The sequence below is a fragment of the Oxyura jamaicensis genome (genome assembly GCF_011077185.1).
Source record: "Oxyura jamaicensis isolate SHBP4307 breed ruddy duck chromosome 6 unlocalized genomic scaffold, BPBGC_Ojam_1.0 oxy6_random_OJ106709, whole genome shotgun sequence".
NCBI lineage: Eukaryota > Metazoa > Chordata > Aves > Anseriformes > Anatidae > Oxyura > Oxyura jamaicensis.
In genome coordinates this window covers 45992-71711 of record NW_023304046.1, presented here as the reverse complement: position 1 = coordinate 71711, position 25720 = coordinate 45992, and the positions used below count along the sequence as shown (strand labels likewise).

The 25720-nt window shown below is 44.7% G+C and overlaps 2 long non-coding RNA genes across 2 annotated transcripts; one reads left to right on the top strand and one right to left on the bottom strand.

The window, feature by feature from the left end:
- LOC118157577 lies at window positions 1-23906 on the top strand. The gene is made up of 4 exons (XR_004746676.1): window positions 1-863; window positions 9232-9237; window positions 11784-11790; window positions 23894-23906. It is a non-coding gene; the product is annotated as an uncharacterized LOC118157577 (long non-coding RNA).
- Window positions 866-16958, bottom strand: LOC118157578. Its single transcript, XR_004746677.1, has 3 exons — window positions 16848-16958; window positions 2509-2609; window positions 866-1349 (listed from the first exon to the last, which is right to left on the bottom strand). It is a non-coding gene; the product is annotated as an uncharacterized LOC118157578 (long non-coding RNA).
- Window positions 23907-25720: the final 1814 nt, after the last annotated feature.

Genomic DNA, 25720 nt, shown 5'->3' with positions numbered 1-25720 from the left:
CCACTGAACCATGTCCCCAGGCACCACGTCCAACCTTTCGTGCACGCATTTCCCCCTGCCCATACCTGTGAGGAGCACCAGACATTCCTCCAGTACCTCTCACTGGGGATTGTGTAGGCTTCTTTCAGGTTACAGATGCTGCATGGGGGGAGCAGAAGCATGAAACCCATCACCGCCCATTCTTGCCCGCTTCACTAAAAGGTTTTTCCAAGCACCTGTGGGTAGATGTTGCTGCTCACAGGACCTGAATAGGCAGGACAGACAAGACCCCCAGCACACACAGACCTGTTTAAAACATCTATTTACCTTTGTGGAGAACGTGCTGAGGCTTTTGAGAATGGATGAGGGAAGGTAAAACCTGCTTCTAAAGGAAGATCAGTAGCTAGACACCAAGTACCTCCCTACTTCCAAAGCATACAAAGATGAACATTTTTGATATGTGTATGCATATCTTTTGTCAAAGGAGACATATATCAGACTTATGAGAGAGAGTTGAGGGGTTTTTTGAGCTACCTTCAACCCAGTCTTTTACCTCACTCTTCATTTCTGACTTCATTGCAAATCCATTATGGATAAGGAAAGCAGCCTTAAAACCTAATTAAGAGCTGGAGTCCTGAGCTCGCAGCCTTGCAGCTATGAAACAATGACCTCAGCGCAAGCAATAAGATAGGAGGTAGAGTAATCCCTATTTAAGCAGGAAGCTGGCAAATAATGCTTTTTAAATCATTTAAATGTGCAGCATGCTGAGCTGACGGTGTTTGAGGCTGGAGGGGAGCTGAAGTAGCCATGCTAAGAGCTTTATCTGCTCCCCGGGGCTGGAGAGGCACCCTGCAAGCAGAGGTGCTGGGAGCCAGAGGAGCACAGTTCTAAAATTCATTGAAAAGCTGGTCCCAAGCCGCCACTCACACTTTTTTTTTGTGTATTCCCAGCACTTCAGGGCTCGCACCAGCTCTCCAGCACCATCTGAGCAGAAATAACAGCACAACGTCCTCCTCAAGGGCATCACTTTTCTGGCAGGTCCCTCTCCACCTCCCCCATTCTCAAAACCTTTGGCTTTTGAGCCTGTGCAAAGCTTTTTGTCTTTGAGCAGTCACTGGAAGAAAGGTGATGCAGCCTGCGGGAGGAAGAGACGTCGGAGGAGAAGCAGTTGAGCAGGGGAAGTGTCTCTGTTCGCCACAGGTCTGCTGGCAGTCGGAGATTATGAGATGCAGCTGGGAGGAAAAGTGCCATTGCACAATCAGTCAAAGCAGCAGTGTTTCTTTTAGAGCCATTCAGATGCCCAGGCATCCTACAGAGTCTTCAAATAAATAATATTTGATTGTGACAACTGCCTGGTGTACTTCTGAGTGCTGTAAGGAAATAATGCACTGACATTACAAAAATATTACAGTGGCATAAGTCAATCCCACTCATCCTATTAAGAACAACAACAAAAAATCCCAAAGCCCACACATTTGATTAAAAAAAGTCCTCACCACCATCAGCAATCATAAAAGTCACTTTCCTGGCAAGGCTCAAGCTACCTGCAGAGAATTCACTTTCCTTGTCTTCTACGAGAAGCTCAAGGGAAAAATGCCATCCATCCCTCTTTCTTCTATACGCCCCATTCTGCTCCATATGGTGCTGCCTGATAGTAAATGAGAAATTAAAAACATTAGGAGCAGCTTCTGCCCTCTCCTCCCCCATAGCTCTCTCCCTGCAGTGTCAGTACAAAACACGCTGGCCCAGGCTGGGGACTGAACCATTTAACTGCTGAGCTCCGGGGTCATATATGAGCTCTGTGGTATGCTCCGTTCACAGATGCCAGTTTTGCCAGATCACTGACTGTCCTGAATTATTTTCTCTTGGAAAAAAACTCTATTGACAAACTGAAATTCTCTCCAAGGGTTTTTTTTTTTTTTTTTTTGGCGGGGGGGGGGGGGGGGGGGCGGCGGGGGGGGTGTATTTTATATTCAAAACATGGAAAAAAAATAAAGAAACAGAGACATTCAGAAATTAAAACTCATTAGAACCTTTGAGAATTAGAACCGAGGAGCGTGGCACTGCAGACCCTATTCCTATCAGCACCCATGCCAAAATGTTCCCACCAAGAGGATAAGGCCAGAAAATCCCTTAAGCAGAGCCCACTCAAAAGGCCTGGAGAAGTGTGCAAATGAAGTAGCTATAGCCTGTCTCCATTTTTCATTCAGTCTGTGAAAGAAAGCTTGCTGTGGGATTTAAAAAGCACTCATAACTGCAGAAAGTACCTCAGACTTCATAAGTGCCACATCAACAAAATCTATGGCCCCAGATAGAATTCACTTAACATACTCCAGTCCAGCACAAGCCGAGTGCAAATGTGGAAGCAGAAAAAAACTCCTGAAAGCAGACAGCAGTTCCATCGCGTAACGAGACCAGGACAGCCTGAGAAATCTGTGCTCTCCCTCCACCTGAAACTGGAAAAGGAAAAATCTCACTGAGCACAATGGAGCACTTATCATGCAAAGAATTACAAGGAAAATCATTTACCTGGGGAACATGACTGTAGATACTCAAAAGAAAATGAAATGATGCCAGCAGGGAAACACAGTAATGGTGTTTAGGGTACACTTGGATATCCGCTCACCCTCCTATAAAGGCCAAAGGGATTCATATATAAGCAAAAACCAACCGCAGTGTAGCTCAAAATTGAGTCCCATCTAGTAAGCCTTTGGAAAGCATGCCTCTCAACTAACTTTGACAGGCCAAGTATTTTTTGGTCATATACTTATAAAAGAAACCTAATAACAGAAGGTTATGTGAGAATGCTCCCTCCAACTTGGCAGTCATTTCTCCAACCGAAGACTAATGCCACACTCCGCAGTGTGTATACAGAGGTGAATTCTGTTCTTCTCCAGAATCAGTGAGACTTTTGTCACAGACAATGTCAGAGTACAGATTTCCCTCCAGGGCATGTAAAATGCATTTCAGTTCACCTTGCTTAGACCAAGGAGCTAGCCCTGATGCCAGTGTCTCCTCATTTGAAAGGGGTGTCTGGGCATGATATGCCCACCAACCTAAGCTTTTGTGACATGTGGAAACAAAAGTGTGACAAGCAGAGTGCATTAAAACCTGGTGCAATAAAGGTCAGGGAGCCCCCAGCACCCACAGCTCCAGGAATACACCCACACTGCTCACCGACACGGCTGTGCTCCCAGCCTGCAGGCACACTGGCAGATGTCCCCTGGGGTTATCCACACCTTTGAGGCTGTTCAGTCAAGTGTAGATGCTGCCTATGAGCCCCTGCCATTGCTTGTGCTTCTCTGTTTGAAGGTGTCCGTAGATTCGGGGCCCCTGTGCTAACATGACACAGTTACAGGAAAACCTCTGAGGGAAGTTAAGACCTGGATAAACAACTTATTACGGTCGATGGGTTTCTCGTTATTCCATCCAGTGCAATGCCAGCCACCCGACATCAGCACAGGCATAATAGAAAATATTTTTCAAGGCCCATCTTCCTGCTAGCACAGGTTCACTTTATATTGAATCATGAAAATTGTCCAAATGGCGGTTCAGCAAGCCAGGACTTGATTCGCAGACCTTCCACGTTACTGATGCAGCTGAGGTCAAGAACCACAAATAGAGCAGATAATTAGAAGGGAAGTTTGTGCTGCTGAGCAAACACGTCAAGTACGGGAAGATTTTGTGCTCTGAAAAGGTAGAAAAACTGCATTTACAGATTACTGTGCAAGCACTTTTGTGTTGGTAAGAAAACACTTCCACTAAAAAACAAGGGCTGCTTCTCAGAGCTGAATCCTTACAAATGGCAGAACATCAGCCTGTATTTGTTGCAATTGTCATTTCAGGGTTTGGACACAGGGCACTATGTAGCCCTGAAAGACCGAATTCCCCAGTGACATAACACAACAAAGGTGACCCTTTGCAAAATTGTCCTCTTGTTTCCCAGGAGAATGTGATAACAGAGTCAACTCTTAGGGACAGATCACATTCACTGCTGGCAGAAATGGAGCAAACAGAGCTGTGCGCAGCTTCCACCCACAGAAAAGCACCAGGCTTCACCCTCTTGCCCCACACCACAAAAGCAGAGTGTGGTCACGTCCCACCTGGAAGAATCCAGGTGACCTGTCTGCTGGGAGGGAAGCGCTTACTTTGACACAGCAAAATATTAAAAGCTTTTTGTTCAGCTAGTCTTAGCTGTGGGTTCTGCCAGCTTTTCTGTCTTGTGTCCAGATTTGCTTCATTTTCCTGTTTCACCTTTTCAAAAGCTGTCAATGCCCCCCCCCTGTTTTGGATGCACCTTTGAGGTTAAGGCTGTGGTAGACAAACCGTCCATTCATGCTTTTAAGAGACTGTATGTGTGGACATCAGGCAATATTTAGATGCTTCGGAAGACAAACAATCCACATAATTCATCTTGTCAGCAGAGTAATGCTATGCCATTGACAAAAGCCCTCCATAAACACCCAGCTGGCAATGTGATTATGCCCTGAGGAGCAGAGATTGATAGACTCAGTGATTTTACTGTACTATACCAACAGAAGCCATCTTTGTCCACATACTTCCCTAATCCTTTTCTGAAACACTGCTAAATACCATTGCCTGGCAAAGGTGGGCTCTACAAGTTAATGACATGTCACAGAAAGAGCAAGTTAAAGCCCTGGTGTAAGCTTGGAGCCCTTCTGCTCACTAATGAAGCTGCAGATACCAGAGATATTTTTAGGATGCCCATAAACCTTGCTACAGTCCACAATGAAAAGCTTAGTTATGATAGAAAGATCAAGAATGTTATAGGGAAAAGAAAAATTAAAAAACTTAAATGCTTCCCAGTGCTATGAAAAACATCCACAGTGCCAGCAAGGAAAAAAAAAAAAAAAAAAAAAAAAAAAAAAAAGGCGCCTTACCTGACATAAAGCACAATTTAAACAAATATTCTTCAGTGCTGTAATTCCTGGAACAAAACTTATTAGCAAATTTAAATTAATTCTGCTCCAGGCATTATGATACACTATCAGTTACTCTCTTACTCCCCCCTGGGAAATATTTCACTATTGCTGTCAGTCAACTGCTTGAATGCTTTGAGTTTACCAGCTGCATAACATATATTGATTTTTGATAAATGACATCTCTCTCTGGGCCATTATGGTTTTGTTTTCAAACCTTATTTAATTGTTCGCCTATTTTTCAGTGAAATAAATGCAAAGTGTTTATTCTCCAAAGGCTGTAAACAGAGATCTCAGGTCTAGTTTCTATGACAACCTCACTTGATACAGCAAACCTAGATTATCTCTAATGACAGACATGAAGTTTAAATTGCACATTCTGCACAAACAGTGCACTGTTGACCTTTTATTGAAAAATGGAGTACAGTGCGATTAGCATAATGTGCTATATGAAAGGGAAAATCGGGGAATAACGCACGTTGTGCTCTAAGCATAACTGCAGTGCTAATCTCTAGCAAGCCATTTGCCAGAACACGAAGCTTTAAAAATTAAGATTTTCCAAGATATCGTTTTCAAATCCTGTTAGATAACAACGCTACCACGTTAAATAGTTCTCAGATAGCACTTGCTGCTTCTGTTATTTTTCTCCAGCTGCACTTTTTAACAGGGGAGTAAGAGTGGATAAGGTTATGTAGAAATATGGCAAAAATATTCCAGCTATGAGAACTATTTTTAAACCTCCTGAAGGCATTTTTTCCTTGTGCTCACGAATTCATTTGGAAGAGAGAGGCAAAAGACATAGTCCTTTCTGTCAGGTGCTGTCTGCCGAAGCCTGCATGTTTTCCTAGGAGGAGTATTTGCGCGTACAGTAGTGAACGAAGCCCATCCACCGAGACATACTGCTTTGCAAGAGCAGGGATGGAAAATATCTTACCCTCATATGCAGCAAGTTTCAGCAGGCTTTGGTTTTGCCAGCTCGCAGAAGTGTCTGCAGCAGTTTACAACACGTGAATACTTCAGGGAGCTGGGGGCATGAATTGAGGCTCCTCCTGGAGCTGAACAAGCCACATGCCGCTCCAAGGGGATGGCAGGCTGTTAAGTCTTTCCCTCGCTCTGCAGAATATTTTAACTTTATTTCCTTTAAGCATTCATGAAACAATAGGAAACGTTTCCTATTTCTGAATGAGATTTCTGCTTGCTTGCAATCAAAGGAATGAGTGAACAGTCTGGAGGCAACCAACCAGCCGAAACCATGAGTAATATCAAAACAGAGTTTCACACGGTAGAACTGATGGCCCAAGGAACTGGAATGAGGCGGGGGGAGTTTCATTTCTGCACTGCCCTAAAATAGTGCCTGGTTGACTGCTATCCCTCCGCTTACACTGGAAAGACAATTTTCAGACATGGCACTGGCTATGTTTCTGGTGAGTGACTGGCTTCAGGGAAGAAGACAAAAGCAGCTCTTCATTGAGTAGAGGGAAGTCTTGGGATGTCCAAGCCGAGTCATGAACACAAAAATCCTGGCACTCAGCTACCTCTCCTCTTTCTTCCAGGGAATGAACTCAGCAGCTAGGCTTCATTAGCATCACGTCAAAATGAGTGGTCCCCCCACGCCTGCCCATTCAGAAAACTGGAGCTGGAAATGATTTTCAGGTACCAGTCTACAGAACAATGCCATTAGAGGAAACCTGTTCCCTCATTTCTCTCTCACCCTAATAGGCTTATGCCATTAGTACTGTCGGCTGAGTTGTTTTTAAGCAGCAGTTAAGGAGGCAGCAGGAATAAAACATCTCTTTAGCATGGGCAGACCCCAGTGTACTTGCACTCCAAGCAAATATTCCCCACCACTGCCATTCCCTGCATATCAAGAGGTCTCCGCTCTTCAGGGTTTTCCATTTGGCAGTACTATATTTTTCTTAGTAAGCATTGTCTTCAACTACAGCAGCTGGCAGGAAAGAATCAATTCATTTAAAAAACACCTACTTGTTTTCACCTAGAGTTATGACACTTGTGAGCGTAGTCCTGTGACCTGATATGTGAGACAGGAAGCTGTGTGTCGGTAGGGTGGCGTGTCCCAGGCTTAGGCATTTCTAATCCCAGCACCATTGCCCAAACTCGCTCACGGTAGGAGCGGTGAATGGCACTGCCTCGTGTGAATGGCAACGAGCATTTGTAACTCCACTCAGGGCCTGGGTTATGGGACGGAGGCTATATTGACCAGATCTGCACAGTTGCTAAAATGCTACTGTACTTTTTGTAAATCTTTACCAAAAAAATCAAGGTAAATGTTGACAATAAATACCGCAGCAGAAGCCAACATGTCTGAGCGGTAACTTTGCAAGTGTTCTCCTTACCTACTGGTTTGTCTAAACACAAATAAATGAGTGCTTTCAAAGACACTGTAAATTATAAACCTGTTTAAACAGGGGCTTTCACTTCTAGCTTCTCTGTCAGGCTAACACATTCCCCGGACATTCACTTCCTCAGGTTGGAGGAAAGTAATTTCTTCCCTGTGCTTCTCCCACATTTCTTCAGTTTCCATCATAATATTTTTAGTTAGGACAATGACAAATTTTGGTACCTCCAGTTCTTGTCCTCTGCTTCACATTTCCTTTAGGCACAGTTTGCATAGCTCTAGCCGCTTGTACAAATATTTAAAGCCAGTGAGACAAACCAAGCATAACAAATCCAGAAATAAAGCTACTCCCACAGAAGCTAATGTTTACCCGAACTGGGGTATGAAATATTCCACACCTCTCCCCGGGCGGCCTCTTCTCTTTCTCTAAGGTGAGATCTGATTACGCTGGGCAACAAGGATCAAAGAGCTGAAGTCCATGGCATTTCAGCACTCCCACTTTCCATGCTTTGTCGTTCAACCCTCCTGGCCTGCTGTAAGTGGTCCTGGAAGAGCTGCAGCTCTTGGAGGCTGAACGTAGATATGGACTTTGAGAGGACGGTGCATGTGTCAGCCCCACACTTGTCATACAAAGGGTCTGTGCTCCAGGCAGTCCTGGCAGCCTCACCACAAGGCTGACCTGTGAGCCAGAATCACCATCTCTCTTTCTTGTCCCGCATCTTCAGCAAAGCTGAGGTTTGGCTACCCCATCCTAGCGAATGTATATTTCAATCGGGAAAGGAAAGTTAACTGAGAGATCACAGTGAGCAAATTATTCCCATCAAAGTAAAGCATGCCGGTAAGGACACTTAAGATTCAAGCTAGCTGATACAATCACCTTCCTGGGGTAAGTAAATATCTCCTACAAAGAGTCAGACAGCTGAAATGCCATTTGTTTTTAAGTGAACTTTTAGCCCCATAGCTTGGGCAAGCATCCACATATTTCTTCTCTGAAATGTAACCAGCTCCGTGAGATGCCAGACAGCCAGGAGAGTGCTCCAGACGAGAAACAAAAAGATGCTATTGTCTTGAGACTGCCACAGTCATTGTTCCTACCTGTGCACATCCCACCACTTCTGTACAGATGACAAAACAGTTACTGATAGCTTCTCCACTCCCAACTTCTCAGCAAGGCTTTAAATGAGCGCTGTAGTTGGCATAAGGCAGGTGGCAGAAATTAAACATAATACACCAGTTGGTGCTGCAAAGACCAGAACCGGGAATCCCAAAAGTATGCAAGACTCCAACCTACATTTGCCCACATCTTTATAGACACAGGTAGCCCATGCTGTAGGTGAAAGTGGTTTGCCATTCACTTAGAAAGATCTCTAGTGTTCTCCCTGCTCAGCTTGCTGGGAGATCCCTGAGCCACCGAGCCTTCAGCTCCCAGCGCAAGGCTATGGCAGCCGGGTCCCCTTCAGCACCTGGGGAGCACAGTGAAGAGCACAAAAGCCTCTCCTTGTATCATCTGCTCTCTTCCTCTCAGATATTCTTTGTAACTGCTAAGGACTGTTCAGGACCTTCAACATGTACCACTGCACCCTTTGGGAAGAAAGTTTTGGATAGAGAGATGTAGGAAAACTACCATTCCATTCACTGAGGATGTTCCTGACCTGGAATATCGGGAGAAGTAGGAGGGTAAGATTTCTCAACAAATCTTTCAAAGTTAGCTGCAGTAAATCCATTCTTGCCTTGCCTTCCAGCAGAGCAATGAGTTGGTGCACTTCCATAAGCGGGTGAACGTGAGCAGGCTGACCAAGCCCCACATGGGTGATGGCTGGCAGTTAGGGTGGCTTCCAGATTTTCTGGATTCCTGCTGGCTTGAAAGACCATAGGAGAACTTGTGAATTATATTATTAATCAGAGCCTGTGAAAAACAAGATGAGACCCAAGACATGATAGGAATGTTAGGCAAAGGTGTCTGTAAACTTCTGCTGACCCCTCTCACCAAGCAGGTCGAGAGCTCTTTCATTAATGCTAATGCTTTTCGTATTAGCGCTCCACATAAAGAAATCCTGCTGACTGCTGGGGTCAGAGAGTTCACAAGACGTGTTGGCCACATCAGCAATACACCGGTGATTGTTTCTGACATGACCCCACGGCTAATGAAGGGCCATTTGTGAGGGAATTGCTTTTCATGCAGCAAGAAGTTCGTGATGGAGGTATAAAACACATCTGGAGTAGGACAGGCTGCTTCTTTCACGAGGCAGGAATGAAAAGGCCCCTGCCCTGCTGAGACACAGAGTACCTCTGCAAGTAACACGTGTCCCTGGGTTTCTTCTTCCCGTTCCTGTCACTAAATTTTCCTTACACAAGACACTCTTTCCATTCCCGATTGCTAAATAACCACCACCCCTCTACTTCCGAGCACCATACCATGTACTTCACCTGTAAAATCAGACATTTTGAAGCCCAGGTCAATTGTACAGCTCACTATTTCTCAACCTACTACATCTCCTCCATGCCTGTGTTGTGGGGCCCTGTCAGCCAGGCCTTATAAAGGACTCAAGGTTCAGGTGCATGGCAGCACAGGGGTCGCAGCAGAGGGCAGCACGAAGGGCTAACCAAGGAGCCCCAACACCAAAGTGCTGCCACACACGTTGCTGAAACTGTTACTTCCTAGCAAGGTTAAGGACAGTGCAGAAAGGACTCCAGGAGCAGGGACTGCAGAGTGGAAGAAGGTCCCTTAGCAATACGATGGTTTTGCTCAGTAAAAGCTGTCTGCAGTCTGCTCTATGGTCTGCTGCTAGCAGGTGCACAGCCACAAGTTAATCCATGAGTTATCCTTGCTGTGTAATCCCGTGTTAGGCAACTTTTCCACCTCCTTTGGCTGAGACTGGTTCCTGTGCTTGTCCAGGAAGGAATCTATCACAGAATCATACAAGAGAGGTCTGGGGCAATCTTCAGGAGGTCTTCTTCCTACCCAGAAAGCGGGTGAAGAACAGGAATTCAGGCTATATCACTCCTGACAGATACTTCTCTAACCTATTTTAAAAACACTCTGGAGACCCCCAAGAAGCTGAGCCTGAGAAGCCACTCTTCTTGTCCTTGCAATGAAAGATAACCTCTGCTATCATGTCATCCCAGGATCTCAGGAACATCCTTCATTTCATGTAAATGATGCTCTTCTGTTGTAGCCTGGAGGCTCTCTTCCCTAACAGATAACACCCTACCTGTTTATAAAAGTCGCGGTCTTGCATGTTCAATTTGCTAGTGAATAATGGTTTCATTACCTAGTAGGAGGAGCCTCATGTATTATGGGGGACTGCAGAATTATAGGGGTGTAATCATTTTTGACCTGAGGAGAGCAAGTCACCATAATAGTGTATGAGCATATAAGTATTACAAGATTTTTGATGAGGAAGGCATTGCATCCAAATCTACAGGATCAACCAAGTCAAACATCTACACAGACCATAAGCAAGGAACAGTCAGGCTGAGAACATTTCCCTTGGTCACCTTGAAAAGGCCTTGCTGGGAGAAAAGAATTCCTCTTTATGGAAAATAGCAAGAGGTCAGGTATTTCTTTTCACCCCTCAGAGTGAAGTGAGGCAGTGCCTTTCTCAGCAAGCCTCTTGTTCTGGAGTTGTTCTTCTTTGCAGAAATATGTGAAACCAAGCAAGGAAGAGCAGTAGCACAGAATCAGGTTTCCCAGCCTGCCAGTGACCAGCAAAGACATGGGCTGCTGCTGGAGGTGTTTTTTGTCTCCCTGGTCCTGGAGGGACATGCAGCAAAAAGCTCATTTAAAAAAAAAAAAAAAAAAAAAAAAAAAAAAAAAAAAAAAAAAAACGCCTTTCCACAGAAGATTTTAGCTTTGGTGGCATTGCTCTCCAGCTGTAACACATTTAGTTAAAATTCCCAACCTCTTGTTTAGCTTCCCCCTCAGGTGGGAGAAAGAGGCGATAGTTCACAGCTGTACCAGTGCTGTTGTCAGGGCTATGATGAAGAACACAACTCTGAGAGGCATCAGAGGGCTCAAGTGAAGAATTTGAGGTCAACCTTCCACCACAGTTCTTTTCCCTGGTGTCTCTCATGGGGCTGTTTTATCCCCACAGAGCAAATGGCAAAAACTTCCTTCTGCAAGGGTCTGCAGTTCAGACCACAGCCACCAGCACGGATGGTGTAAATCAGGAGGACATGTACCATGCCTCTTGAGACAAAGCAGGTACAGCTGGCAAAGTGCAAAAGCTTTTAATAAGAGCTGGGCTGCTGAGTTAATCTAGAGATGGCACAGGGGAAAGAAAAAAAAAAAAAAAAGAAAGAAAGAAAGAAAGAAAGAAAAAAGAGTCCATGTGCCCATGTGCTTATCTGTTTCATTCAGCTCTATCAGTCTAATAAGAGGTATCTCTCCTTACAGCTCTGACCGTGGAAATGGGAGTCATTTACCAAGAAGAACTATTCCCTGAATACCTTGACCTTTTTTGTTGATGCTTCTTCTTCACTGTGATTTTTACATGTTTAGGGGATAGTCACACAGTAACTTCAAATGCATTACAAGCTCACAGGCCCAGTATAATGGATGGGAACCCAAAAGGAGTTTCCGTGAGCTAAGATAGTCCTGCAATTTAGATGCTACTAGTGCATCTTACTGTACCCCCAGTACTTACTTACAGCATGTATTTATATACACAGTCCTAACTACGGAGCTAAGTGGAGTGATATTGATTTCAGTGTTGTTACAACACATGTCAATATGTATACTTGAAGCATGTTCATTAAAATCATATATATTTTTAAAGGGTGCTAATAGCACCATTTGTTGTGGTAATTATCGATATTGGTTTCCTGTAGGAAGAGCATTAAGGCGACCAGCTAATTTCACACGGAAAACAGCTGTCACATGGTAATGACATTAAAAGTCACTGTCTGGGCTGATCTGCATTCAGAGCCATGCCACAGAGGTGAAAGGCCCTGTAGCCAATTATTACTCCTCCGAGCCAGACAGTCCCCAAACACAAGCAACATATGCAGATCCATCCCTCCTTGTCTTTAATTAGATCTTGCCTACCCTCTGTAGCAACAGCAGTTGAAGGGAGAAGGGCACATGTTAGCCAGCAGGGAAATAACCACAAAGAGATCCTGACATCTCCTGTCTGGCATGTCCCTTAACACCTGCACGCTGTATATGGGAAGGAAAACCCACAGCACGAGACAATCACTGGTGTCTATTCTGCAAAATGGATGACTTTTGTGGGGCTAACAAGCACGGGGGGGGTTGCACAGAATCCCCCAAGTCTTCACCTGCTGCATCGGCTGTGTCAACGACAGGCTGGCAGTGGTGGCTGTGAGTACACAAGGAATACAGATTTGCACCCACTGCTTATGGTGCGTGCCATGCTGACAATGGTGGTTACAGGCCTCTCCCTCACCCCTGCAAGTCTTCTCTCCCTGCACACGACCGCTTTCTCCATGAGCCTCCCCTCGTTTCCCCCAGCTCTCTTCCCTGCTGTACCAGTTTCACCCATCCACCAGAGGGAAGGAGACCTGTTCTTTCCATGGTTTTGGTGCTCTGTCAGGTGAAACCCCACCACACAAGCTGCTGCCTATTCACCAACCAACGGGGGGGACCAGGTTCATATTCAGAACTGGTACAACATGCCAATGAGTGCAGCCAGTTGGCGGTCCACTAACCCATACACCAGCACTGAGCATCTGCTTCCCAGCCCCAGAAAGCACCTCTAGGAATAAACCCCAAGACCGGCAAACAGGGAGCACAAGATCAAGCCAACACACTGAGCCACGCATAGAGTCATTCTCATAGAAACAATGAGGAAATCTCATTTCTTCTCTGCAATACACTGACTTCGACAACTGCCTAAGTGACAGTTAAATGATATTTAATTTATGAAATGTAAGGGCTGAAAATTAATACAGCATCAAAAAAAATGAAAGGAACTGTAGCATAAATAATCACAGTTGCATCCACAAGCTACAATTAGTCATTCATCTTTTTTTTACACTGCAGCTCGGAGCCCATGAAAGGCTTCTTCTCTTGCCACTGATCTGCATGAAACTTCTTAGACTTAAAAAAAAAAATAGCATCCAAGAGTTTCCAAAATGATCCTATGAATTTCACTGGCAATGAGTCAAGAATGACCAATGCATGCAGGAGGCAGAAGACTTCTGCATTTTCCCTCAGAAAAGAAAGAAATGGAGGAGATGTCAGAGCCCAGAGCAGCTAATGGAGCACAAGGAGCGGGAAGGGCGGGTGTGACACCATGCCCTCGGAGCCACGGCTCAGACTAATGAATTATCTCTGCTTGGTTAAATCTCTGGCATTACTAATCAGACAAGAAGCATAAAACTGAAAGTTCATTAGCAAGATCATAAAAGAGTCATACCCACAAAGATCATTCCATTTGACTTATGAATAGGAAGGCCGGTTACAAGAATCGGGAAATGGCTTTGTTTAAGGAAAACTGGATAGACCAAAGGTAATAGAGCCCGTAAGAGACCTGCACCGGAGTTGTGTGCAATGTTCTGCTTTAATTTTTGGCATATAAGCAGGGAAACATTCCCTTTGACTGTGGATAAACCAGGCTTTCTTTATTAATCATAGGCCTGGCCCAGGTTAAGCTGGACAACATCAGCTTCCCCACACGGCTGATTCAGTCATCCCTGCCCTGGGATGCCCACAATGCCTTCTCTTCTCTCCAGGTAACATCTTCAGCTCTCGCTCTCTCCCTCCCAGTCACAAGATGGTCTCAGAGGCAGAATCTGCTAACTGTGTCAAATTATCTGTAAAGGGTTTATAATATGGATCACTGCTCACTTGGGATTAGAAGGAGATCACTAAAGTAATTTCAGCTAGGACTTCGAGATAATTCAGCAACCTCATTCCCAGAGGCTAAGTGCTCTGTCCCCTTAGCATGACTGCAACCACCCTGTGTGGTGGGCTGCAATTTCCTTCAGGGGTAGGAGGGAAAAGAGGGGATGTGGTGGTGGGGTTTTATTAGAAAAAATAGGGAAAGAAAAAAAAAAAAAAAAAAAAAAGCTGAATGTGTGTATTTTCCATATTTAGTCTGGTTTCCTACAGAAATTGGGAGTAATTATGTTTTATATGCATCCTTCTCACTTTTGAGGTCACTGGCATATTTCAACCAATTTGTGACAGCAAGAGCAACGGCAAAGGGTTTCTTACACGTCTCATGAATTAAACAGCTAGAAAGGAGGCAAGAAATTATTTCTGCCCCTCGGGGAAACAACACAACGTGAGCTTAGGCATGAATGGACACCAGAAAGCTCTGTCAGAAAGGCTGCAAAACCAGGAAAACCTCCATGTGTGCTTTTGTAAGCCCCAAATAACTCCCACAAAAGCCCCAGACCTGCAGGAGGTTCAGTTGTGCCCATCGTGATTCATGCAGACAACTTTCTCAAGATGCCCCTACCTGGAGACACTCCGTCAGCTGAAGCAGCCAGCCTCCAGCAAGCATTTTGCTTTCTGAAGCAAAGGTGCCAGCCAAAACAGACCGAGGCACAGAGGAAATGAAGACACTCGCCTTTATGCAGAAGCCAGCAACCAAGCCAAAGCCTCAAGTCGAGGTTTTCAAGCCGCAGCCCCTGGCACACTTGTGTGAGGCAGGGTCTGGCCCCAGGAAGAACATCAGAAATTGTGCATGGGAAGCAGAGGAATCCCACACGAAAAAAGGCATTTTCTGGTTTTCAGCAAAGAGGCTGGCAAGAAGACATCTCAACCGTGCAAACACACAAAAACATGCTGTAGGCAGGCAAAGGTAAAGGCTCCCATTTTCCCCCTTAAAATACCCACCACCCTCCCTACCCTATACACAATTGCAACACGTTACACATCAGAAAGAAAGTATTAAATAAATGTGAATGGCTTATAAGCACCCTGCTCCATCCAGCGTGAACCTGTTTGAGATCAGTTTTGCAGATTGTTCCTTAACGTTTGCCCGTGTACAACCTAGATTGCACCAGGGACAGGTACCCTGACCACAAAAGAGCTCGACAGTTTTTACAGCTAGGACACATAACGCAATAACCATTTAGCCAGATTAAAGCATACTGAGAGATGCATCAAATATTGTTTAGAGCACATAAAAACTGCTTTAATATTTAAATGTATCCCATGGCTGGGCTCTTTAGATTTGCTAGATTCACTGGGGCTGCACAGCTATTAGCTTCTACATTTCATCTTCAATTCCTCTTCACAGTAGGAGAAACATAAAAATGAGGGTCACTGCTTGGTCATTTCATTACCCCTGGCAGAGAAATGTGCTTTGCACAAATGAGGAAATATTTTAAATGTAGATTGTTGTAATGTTGGTGTGACAAAATAAAACCAGAGTTAAAAAATAATAACGATATTGTAATGGTTATTTTGTAGAATAACATTAAAATAATATGCAATGTAGCAACGGTCCCCTTATCAAAAGGCCTGGTGTATTTCATTGCCATCATTTAAAAGGTCCATTAGCAGGAGTCCTGGAAATGTATGGCTCAAGGTCACAACCAAACTAAATGAGACTGAGCAGTAATTCAAAAACATGAAACTGTTTGTGGCTAGAAGTACAATAAATAAATCCCCAATACGTGCACACACACAAATCTTAGCAGCAAACCCTTCCAAGAATCTCCTTTAATTCTCCAAAAACAGAAACGGTGAGAGAAAATGATAATCTGCTTAAAGGCAGAAATGGATGAGGAGAAATGTCACTGTGGGAGATGTATGGTCTGGATCTGGCAGCACAAGCACCAGCAGCGGGCAGCAAACGCGGGCACGGAGCCCCCATCTCTGCCCCGCATGGGGTTGGTGCGGGTCCTGCAGGGGAGAAGGTCACTGCTGGTCTCGGGGAGGAGACTGAGTGCAGGAGAAAGGGGAGCACAAATGCTGTTCATTAATGATGATTTGTGAGGACAAAAACCCCTCACTTCAAGGACCCTCAGCTCTATTTGCACTACCTAGAGCCTAGCATTTTGCATCTATTCTAGAAATGAGAGTAAAAGAGACCTGATTTTCAGACATGCTCCTTTCTCTACTCCCCAGAAAAGTCAGTGATTTACCCAATTTAAATGAAGATGAGGGTATGTGACTACAGCAAGGACAACATCCAAGAGAATCACTTCTGGCACTGAATGAGAAGTGTTGTTTAAATGCGAAATCTACCATTACTTACTGCAATGCAATTCAGCCCCAGCTCTCTGGCCCCGAGCTCTGGCTTAGATCCTCGCCCTGGCCATTTCACTAGCCCTGGGGGATGAGCACATACGGCACCAGGAATTCCTGTGTACAAAGATCACTGATGTTGTGCATGTTCAGCGCAACCAAAATTACAAAAGTGTGGGAAAAGTCATCTAGGTGGTTTTGATGAGAAATATTTTGATGTCTTCGGACACACATACCAAAATAGTTTCCTATGAGTAACAAGCTCTGGAATTGCCTCCAGTGCAAAGTACCGAGACCTAAAGATTCGAGCCCAGCTGAATATTAACAAACACGGGAAATCTTTTCCAGTCTTACTCTTCCTACCTGAAAACCATTCTACTAAACCTCCCAGTTCAATATCTCTCACCTTCATAAGGTTCATAAAAATGCCAGAAATGAAAACGAGATTCATGTGACGCAAATACAATCAATCACAGAAGCTGATCCTTGAGGAAAAAATGCATAAAGCAAACTCCCTGACACCTGTAAATGGAATTCAGCTTCCAGGTAACTTACACGTCTTGCTGACAGCATGCTTTATTGCTGTCACAGTGATCTTGTATTTCAGTTCTTAACTGAGTGTGGATGTGAGAGAAAAGGAATTTGCAAGCAATTGTGCTAACGCTTTGCATCTGGCTGTGCTCAACAGCCAGTTGAAGGCTGTAAGTGCCTGGAAAGCAGTGGCACACCTCTTTGGGAGCTTAATTCATGACAGGAGCTGAATGCACATCCAACAAATTATAAGTTGCATGTGAGGGAAAATATTATTCTGTTAACAGTTAAGTCACAAGCCTGCAATAAGTAAACTGCAAAGCAATACAGCTTGGTCTAAGGACTATCAGTTGGTCCAAAAGAGCTCAGGGGTATGTAACAGGCAGAAATAAAACCCCATACATCTTGATTTAGATACATTGAAAGCGTTTCCTCTAATATGGCTTTGTAGTTTCCCACTAAAACCTTTCATCACAGCAGCCTCAGCTCCCACGCGTGCCGTAGGACAGACAGGCCCCTCTGCCTGGTGGGGCTGGTAACTGGGGCTGGCATGTTCCGCGCACACAGGATGTGATTCACAACTGACATCATGCTCGTTCATCCTGGTTTCCCAATGACCCCCTTTCAGCACTCGTGGAAACGCTTGGTCAATAAAACGTAATGACATTACTGCACTAAACTGATTTTCACGTTAAGTGCCTGGCTCTCTGAATCCAGGATCCTCCCACTGGTTACTCTCTACAATGGCAAACAAACAAAGGTTCTAATTTTGCTTCATATTTGATTGAAGGGGGATAAATGAGGGGTTTAATGATCTCATTATTGAGGGCCAACCCAAAGCTACAGCTCCCCAGCATCCCAAGCCCCCTTCTCTCTCCCCCTCCTGCCTGCTCTCTGCGATGCCTCACCCCTTTCCCTCTCCAACCCTGAGTCAGCCCCGAGCAGTCTGGCAATGTACTGGGCAAGGAAAGACCCTTCCTTCAACCATGAACTGCTATTGGAGGGGATGAAATCAGGCTGCACCAACAAACTGGGTGCCCTGCTTCAGTTCCTGACCTTGTTTTTAGTGTATTTGTTCCCCACCAGGCCTGCCCCTTCACCTCGCACCGCTCTGACGGGAGACCCCCACCAATGCTCAGTGTGCACCCACGAGCTGCAGGCAGAAGGGTGAGCAGGCACCAATGCTCACTGCTTAAACTACACTGAGCCACGGCAGGCTGCTCGTGGTGTGAAAAGACTTAGGAGAAGTTTCGGAGTACATGGGGAGCAAGTCATGGACCAGGCACACAAATTTTAAGGCACACATATCCCCTGATCTGTAAGGCTAGGCCTCCACACCCTTGAAGATCATTTCTCTCAACACATACACCCCCTTCCAGGCAAAAGTAAAAAGTAATAGTTCATTCCTCATTTGTTTTCTCTACCCTCTCTCTTCAGTCCTAACCACAGTAGTTGGAAACAGGGGGCCCCAACGGAGACAAGCCCATCATTATCCCATTTGGGCAGTGCCAAGCCGCTGTCCCACCCCACGGCTGTCCCCTCACACTCCCTGCATGGAGACAAGGAGCAGAGGACTTTCTGCTTGGCTCTGCAGTGTAAGAAGAGCCCCCAGCAGGAGCTGCCAGCCCCCAGCCCCAGCTGGAACAGCGACAGGTCCCGAATCCCGGAGCGGCGATGCAGCGACTTACTGACAGCTCAGCCCCTGAACTGGGAGCAGCAACTGATCGTTGTCTGAGCTGGAAGCTGCCGTGTGTGGTGACAGGTAGCTTAGGAGAAGCAGACCTCGCCTGCCAAGAGAGCTTCAAAAAGGACAGGGGGAAAGCCAAAAACCTGGCTAGAAACCAAATGTTTTGCTAAACCTAGATAGCGCACTGTTTACTGACAGCAAACCAGATTAGGGAAAAAAAGGGGGATTTATGCAAATGTTCTTAATTTAATAACCGCGATCAGATATGGCTTTGTTTCTTCCATGTAAATTGTGTAATACAAATACAGTACAAGGGCTCTTTTCCACTATAGGAAATGAGAATTATTAAACATTGCACCAAAAAGCAAAGGAATGTGTTTATTGACATGAAAAATGATCCTGTGGATACAAAAGCTTTTGTATGTTAATTGCTAAATGTCGATGCAATTTAGAAAGTGGTTGCAGGAGGAAAGAATTCCTTTCCAAAACAGAAGTGGCTTTTCTTCATCTACCAGCCTGATTCAAGACTGCATCTTGAAAGTATTTATGACTGTGTTTTCATCGGTGACACTGGGTCAGTACCCAAAAACATCCTTACTTCATATTGATGTGGTTACTTGCTAGGAGGCATAAAGGAAGTGAAGGATTTCCTCCAGTTTTATTACTGAATGCTCAAAATGTTTCCTGGGGTAAACAACACCAAAGCCATCTGTTTTTTTCTTTTTTTTTATTATTTTTTTTCCTTGTGGGAAACAAAAGGAGAACAACTGTAGCAACCAGTGAATGGAAAAGTACAGGTCTAGAGCTGTGTAATGAAAAAGATCTTCCTCTGAAAGAGGGAGGGGGAATGACTACACACGTCTTTGGCTGATATATAAACTCAGCAGCGTTGGAAGCCTTTAAACATGCTGTCTCTGGTCTTCTGTCCCACTCCTTACAGGAGAAGAGAAATACAAAACGTGACTCAGCTGCCTCCTGCTAGTTAGAGATGTTTCAATAAATTAAATTTTGGACTGGCAAATGATGGAGCTTCTTAAATCTTTAATCACAGCCTGCTGATTTACTGCTCTGGGAAAAAAAAAAAAAAAAAAAAAAAAAAAAAAAAAAACTTTGCAGACCTGATGGAGAAAGACAGCTGAAGAAAACTTATCGTGCAAACTTGAACGTATTCACAGAAGGAAGTGAATACATTTCATCCCAAACCTCTTCTGTGAGGAGTGCAAACCCCTCTGGGTACACGGCAGCCACCAGCAGGGTGAGCTGCACTAAGTGAAAAAAGAGGGCATGGGACATGCTTCACCAGGACACAGGAGCAGGATTTGCAGAGCACACCGTGGGGTCCTTCCTCACCAAGCACCACCGGGAGGACCTCTGCTAGTAGAGCTTCAAGACATTTCAACTAATACAGAGGAAAGGTGGATGTGTGTGCCAAGGACTCTTCAGCATCCAACATCCTTCTCTGCCATACCATATCCAGCCATGCTCATGCATATCTCTCCCTTCCTGAAGTCTCTCCCTGAAAGATGCTCCATGGCCCTCCCAAGAATGTGACCAGAAGCATCCCCTCTTCATGAGCTTCTTTCTAGAGAATCTAAACCCAGGACTGGCACTGAGGGAGACAAACATAAGGAAACGCAACAGGAAAAGAAATTGGAGGAGCAGGAATGAAACCTAATGGCTGGGCAGAACAGTCTGCTGCCCTGGAAAAGGACACGAAATCTTACAGTTAAACCACTCATCTGGTAAGCCAGGCCCATTGATAAAAATGCTTTTATTACAGCAATACAGTAAGGGACAAGGAATACAGGTGACGCCTACAGCCTGGCAGCTCCATGCAGGAACCCAGTACCTCTCCTAGCACCTCAGGCAACTCAGCATGTGCTGTGGGGCAGCAGTTTTGGTTTTACATCATGGGACTGAGGCAGAGAGCCCATGAGCATCTTTGGGAAGTGTATTGTCTCAGAAGAGACTGAAAAAATTGAGCCTGTGAAGAAAACCACCACCAAAGTGATTTAAAGGCTGGTGAGAAGGAGCTGCTTCCAGTGAGAAATTGGATGGGCAGGATTTGTTTAGCTTATCAAAGAGAAGACCAAGGGTGGCTTGATTACAGGGTATTAAGCACCTCCATGGAGAGAAAATACCAGTCATAAAGGGCTCTTTAATCTAGCAGAGAAAGGCTTAACAAGAACCCAGGGCTGGGAGCTAAAGCTGGAGGACTTCAAATAGAAAATATGGCTCAGGTTTTAAACAGCAAGAGCAAACTGGCAGAGGATGCAGAAGATTCCTCACACCAACTCGAAAAATGCTGCACAGCTGCCTCCATTCACAGCACGGGCCAGCACTGCTCGCACCTTCCCTCCACACACAGCTGAGCATGAGCTGGAGATGCTGTGAAAGGGGAAAAGACTTGGCCCCCAAAACTCCCTGTCCTGCAAACCTGCCCTGGGTGCAGCCGGGCTCCCTTTGGTGCCCGCTACCCAGATGAGATGTACAGACCTGGGAACAGTTTTTTTCCACAGGACAGGAAAACCTGATTGCAACTATTTAATTGATGAAGTTGAAGTCAGTGTTCATGAAAGAGAATACAAACTTACTACAACTGGTTTTGACTTTTCATCTGCAGAGCAAGATCCAAAGAACATTAAACGAAGACTTAGAGACAGGTTTTTGGCTACAATTTCATAAAGCATTTGGTATCTTAGCAATGTTTGGGATTCTTCCTCGTGTTCAGCTAATTATTTCTGCTTCCTGTTTTCTTTGGAATTGTTACTATGTTCTGCATTGCTGGAATCTGAAATATTGTTTCATGGAACACTGCTGTATTTATGCATACCACAGACTCGAGAGATGCTGAATTCCTTTTGTTCTACTGCTCTACAGCTCTGGAAAAAAAAAAAAAAAAAAAAAAATCCCATCTCCAATGAATTTTAACACTCCTCCCCAAAAAAGTGTGAAAGCCTCACACCTGTATAAAAATTCTTAACCACTAAAACACTAACTGTTGCCATTTAAAGGAAAAAGAAAAAAATAAAATAAGAGTGACTTTAGTTTTCAAATACAAAATAACATTTTGTTGACAGTATGAAAAAGTGCCATTTTGTCAGAGAGCCAGTTTCTGCTCAAAAAACAGTGATGAAAAATTATTTTTCTCCTCTCACTCTAGCTGCCTGGCTGATTCTGTGCTTCAGCAATTTGGTGGAAAAAAACAACAACAAATCCTAGATGGCCAGTTCATACGTTTATTTTTCTCAAGTGAAAGAGAAGTCTTGGCCTTAAAGGAAATAATTGGGAAATTGCATTTTTTTTCCTAAACCTGCTCAAGTGACTGGTCTGTGATGAGATGATGAGCAGTTCTTCTCTTACTGGAGAAAAAAAAAGAAAGAAAGAAACAAAAAAAAAAAAAGGATCTACTATTCAGTTTCAGGAAATACTGCCTTTTAGTTTAATGCTTTTGGATCTGTAAAGGGATGCAGGGTCAGCTGGTGGGAAGCCAAAGGTTTTTCAGCTTTTCTTTATGTTCTCTCATACAGCAGCTCGAAGACACACTCAGCTTTTGTATAGGAAAATATGGTGTTCTGCGAGTAAATGCCCATATTTTCCCTTTTTAGGTACCTTCCTCCCCCCTGCCAGAGTCACACTGCTTTATAATCTTTGTCTCCTCCTCATATTCAGGCAGGTTCTCTGCTTTCTTGCTTTTTCATCCCTTTCCCCCCACGCCACTCCTATTCTCATCATTAATGGTTGATAAATAGCTAATGAGTGGATTGGACATTAGGGCCTCCCTTTCCATCTGGGCTGCATGCTATTTTACAGGCCTTGCTAGATCTTTATTAGATTTGGGTGCAGATTATTGATTTAGGTAGATGAGGTCGTTGTAACCTCATCTCACAGAGAAAGGAAGCAGGGGAAGCCAAATGCAATTCAGTGGTTATTTTCTGTACCAGTGCAAGCCAATGGAGGGAGAAAAAAAAAAAAAAAAGTCAAAATGAAACCAAAAAATATCCATTAAAAAAATCATAACTGGACCTTACACCAAATGTGATGCTCTTATGGGCACTTGAAAGCTGTTATAGGGTATAAAAGTTTGAGCTTTCCGCAGATTAGTCCTACAGAATAGATAGTAGGTGTTGGTAAAGACAATGTTTATAAAACACCTGACTATTTGTAGGGCAAAATGACATCTATTTATAGAATAAGAGCACCACGTAAGATGTAGTGATGGCTGATAAAAGGACAGCTTTTGCTTAAGTTATTTTTACTCCCATTAAATGGCCATATCAGCACCTGCAGATCTAAGAAAAGCTGAGCTCAGACTTCGTACTAAGCACTTTTTAGCATCCTGCCAGAGGTATCTTAAGCATAGAAATCTCCCAGAAAGTCTGGCATTCCACGCTGGTGCCTGTAAAAGACATCAGCACACTTATAATCCCACGGATGTGAACACTAAGAGGGTGTATGGGTTCAGAAAGCAACTGCATAAACACGCAGAAATCGGAAGAGACTTCAGGAAAGCAACCATCACATAAATGGGTAGAACAGCTCTGTGTTTGTCTTTACCTGGGGCCCAGTCCACCTGCAGCACGGTGTGAGCCCAGGCAGGTAGGGCTCACTCACAGCTGGCCACGTGCCTGTTCCTCCTCCTCTTCTCCAAGGGCTCTCAGGCCAGACCTGCCCTTCCAGCTCACAGCTGGAAACTCAAACAGATGTGATCCCAAACTGAGCACCCTCCCCGGAGCTGGAGGTGCCAGCTCCCTCGGCCATCCCCATCCAGCCTGTGTCACCCCAGGAGCACATCTCTCCTCATTCCCTGTTGGGGAATGTAACTCAGAGTGGCAAATCCCACCTGGCAGCAGAGTTTTGGCTTAGTCAGACTCACAAAGGACTTGTGCATTGTGTGCCTAATCCTTGGGCATGTGGGGATTCCCATCCAAAAACCACATACCAAATCGCACAAAAGCCATTTTCACCTGGACACAAGGTTGTTGTTCACTCCTAATGATCCGTGACAGGCCTCTAGCTGTTTCCAAATCACAGCTCTTTGATCTTCTCATTCCAAAGGAATATGAAATTCAGGACTGTTGGTAATATCCATGGGCTGTCACACTGCACTAAGCTCCCTTCCCTTCACATGACACCCCGCTGGCGCCTACCTTCACGGCCACATTCCTGTGAGGGATCCCAAAATCTCTCTCTCAGTCTCTCTGCTTTCTGTAAAGCAAAACCACCAGAAAGAGCAATTTTTTGTCTTACTGCACCCGCCCCACTGAAATGGTCTAGACCTCTTCACGAAACTGGCTGGAGTGAAAAATTAAATATTTCCATCTGGTGTGTGGGATGACAGGCCCGTCTCCAGCTTCTGCCAGGTGTCCACAAGATGTACTGTATGAGGCTGGTTCCTAGCCCTCCTCGTCTTCCAAAGACTAGGAAAACCCGTGGATGAAAACCACCACAAATGATAGCAGTCACCTTCACCACAGCCATCCATGCAGGGGGTGGGTGGGAGTTGTGTCCATCTGAATGCTCATTTTCTGCATAGTTAAGCTGGGGGAAAGCTGTGAAGTGAAAGATTTTATATGTTTGACCCAGAAAGGGTCTTTCTGCAAGCCCCACTCCCTCATCCAAGCTTAAGCCCAGTTCTCCCTCCTTGGGCTTCTGTGCTGCCACAGCCAGAATCTCCATTTTCCTTCCTCAGCCAGAGCAGTAGCTTGTTGTTTTCAGGCTCTGCTAACCCTTCCTTCTCCCCATCCATAATGCTCTATCAGATATCATCACGCTTCAGTGAGAAAATAATGAAGAAAAATGCACATTCCAACAGAATTTGCTGAGAACACTTGCCTTGCTTGTCTCCATTTTGCTTTTTGCTAATTCCCAAAACATTTCTGCCAGGCAGTACCTACACTGCAGCATGAAGGAACATCAGCAAACACTACCTGGTTTCCTGTGAAAAACCACTGTTCCCCTCCTCTGCCTTGGGATGACAAATATCTTTCTCCACCCGGTTAGAGGTTACCCACATTTCCCTTGGCAAAACAAGCACTGAGACTCTCCTCACTTCTTTCATGCTTTGCAAATTCTGTGAGAGAGAAATCCTTGCTGTGCCTGTTTGCCAAGAAGTTAAGGACCCACGAGAAGCAGTACAGAGAGTAGGGCACTGTAGAGAGCATCCTTCCCTCCTCTTGAGGTTTGGTTGCTGGGGTTTAGGGTCAGATGGGTCTGATCCTGAGCCTCAGGGCTCCAGGAGGCCAGCACAGCGTGACCGATCTCACCACCTGCATGTGGCGTGGTGTGCCTAGGCCCACACTGGTAGCACAGCAAGCACACACCACAAATTTCCACACCGAGAAATCCTTCAGGATTTGGGCTCTCTGTAGACCTGTGTGCATGATTAGCATTGTGACTCTACTTCTTTCTTACAGATTTACCAAAAATAGTTTTAACATCACTAAATGGCTCCCCCTAAATGGCACAAATAAGTCACTAAGAAGCTGTAAGAAACAGTCACTGCTAATCACACAAATGGTTTAATAATCCTAATCCAAGCTGCCAGCACCAGAATCACAAAAAAAAAAAGCAGAATCTTCTCTTATTTCCCATCTTTTTTCTCCCTCCTTTCACCAAGACTTCCCTGTTCCTGGGAGGGCATACCACAGTGATATTTTTCCCTAAAGAGTTACAAGCTGGGGTAAATGAGAGGGATTACCTCACAACAACAACAACAACAAATAATAATAATAATAATAAGGAGGTCCTCCTTAATTCAGAAATTGTGCTCCATATTTCTAACCACCACCTTCAGACACCTTATCCTTCAATGTATAGGTAGTCTTCAACCTGTGGCCCAAGGACACTTGGGAATCCTACGATGATTGTGCAAAGGGTAATTAAGTAAAGCAAGACTATTGTTAATGGGCTTAAATTAGCTCTGTGGAGATCCACAAGCTCAATGAGAAGTCGTTTTTAATAAGAAATAAAAAGGTTTCTACAGACAGTCACAGAAAAAAAAAAGAAAAAAAAAGAAAAAAAAAAAGAAAAAAAAAAAAAAAGGAAAAAAAGAAGTTAGC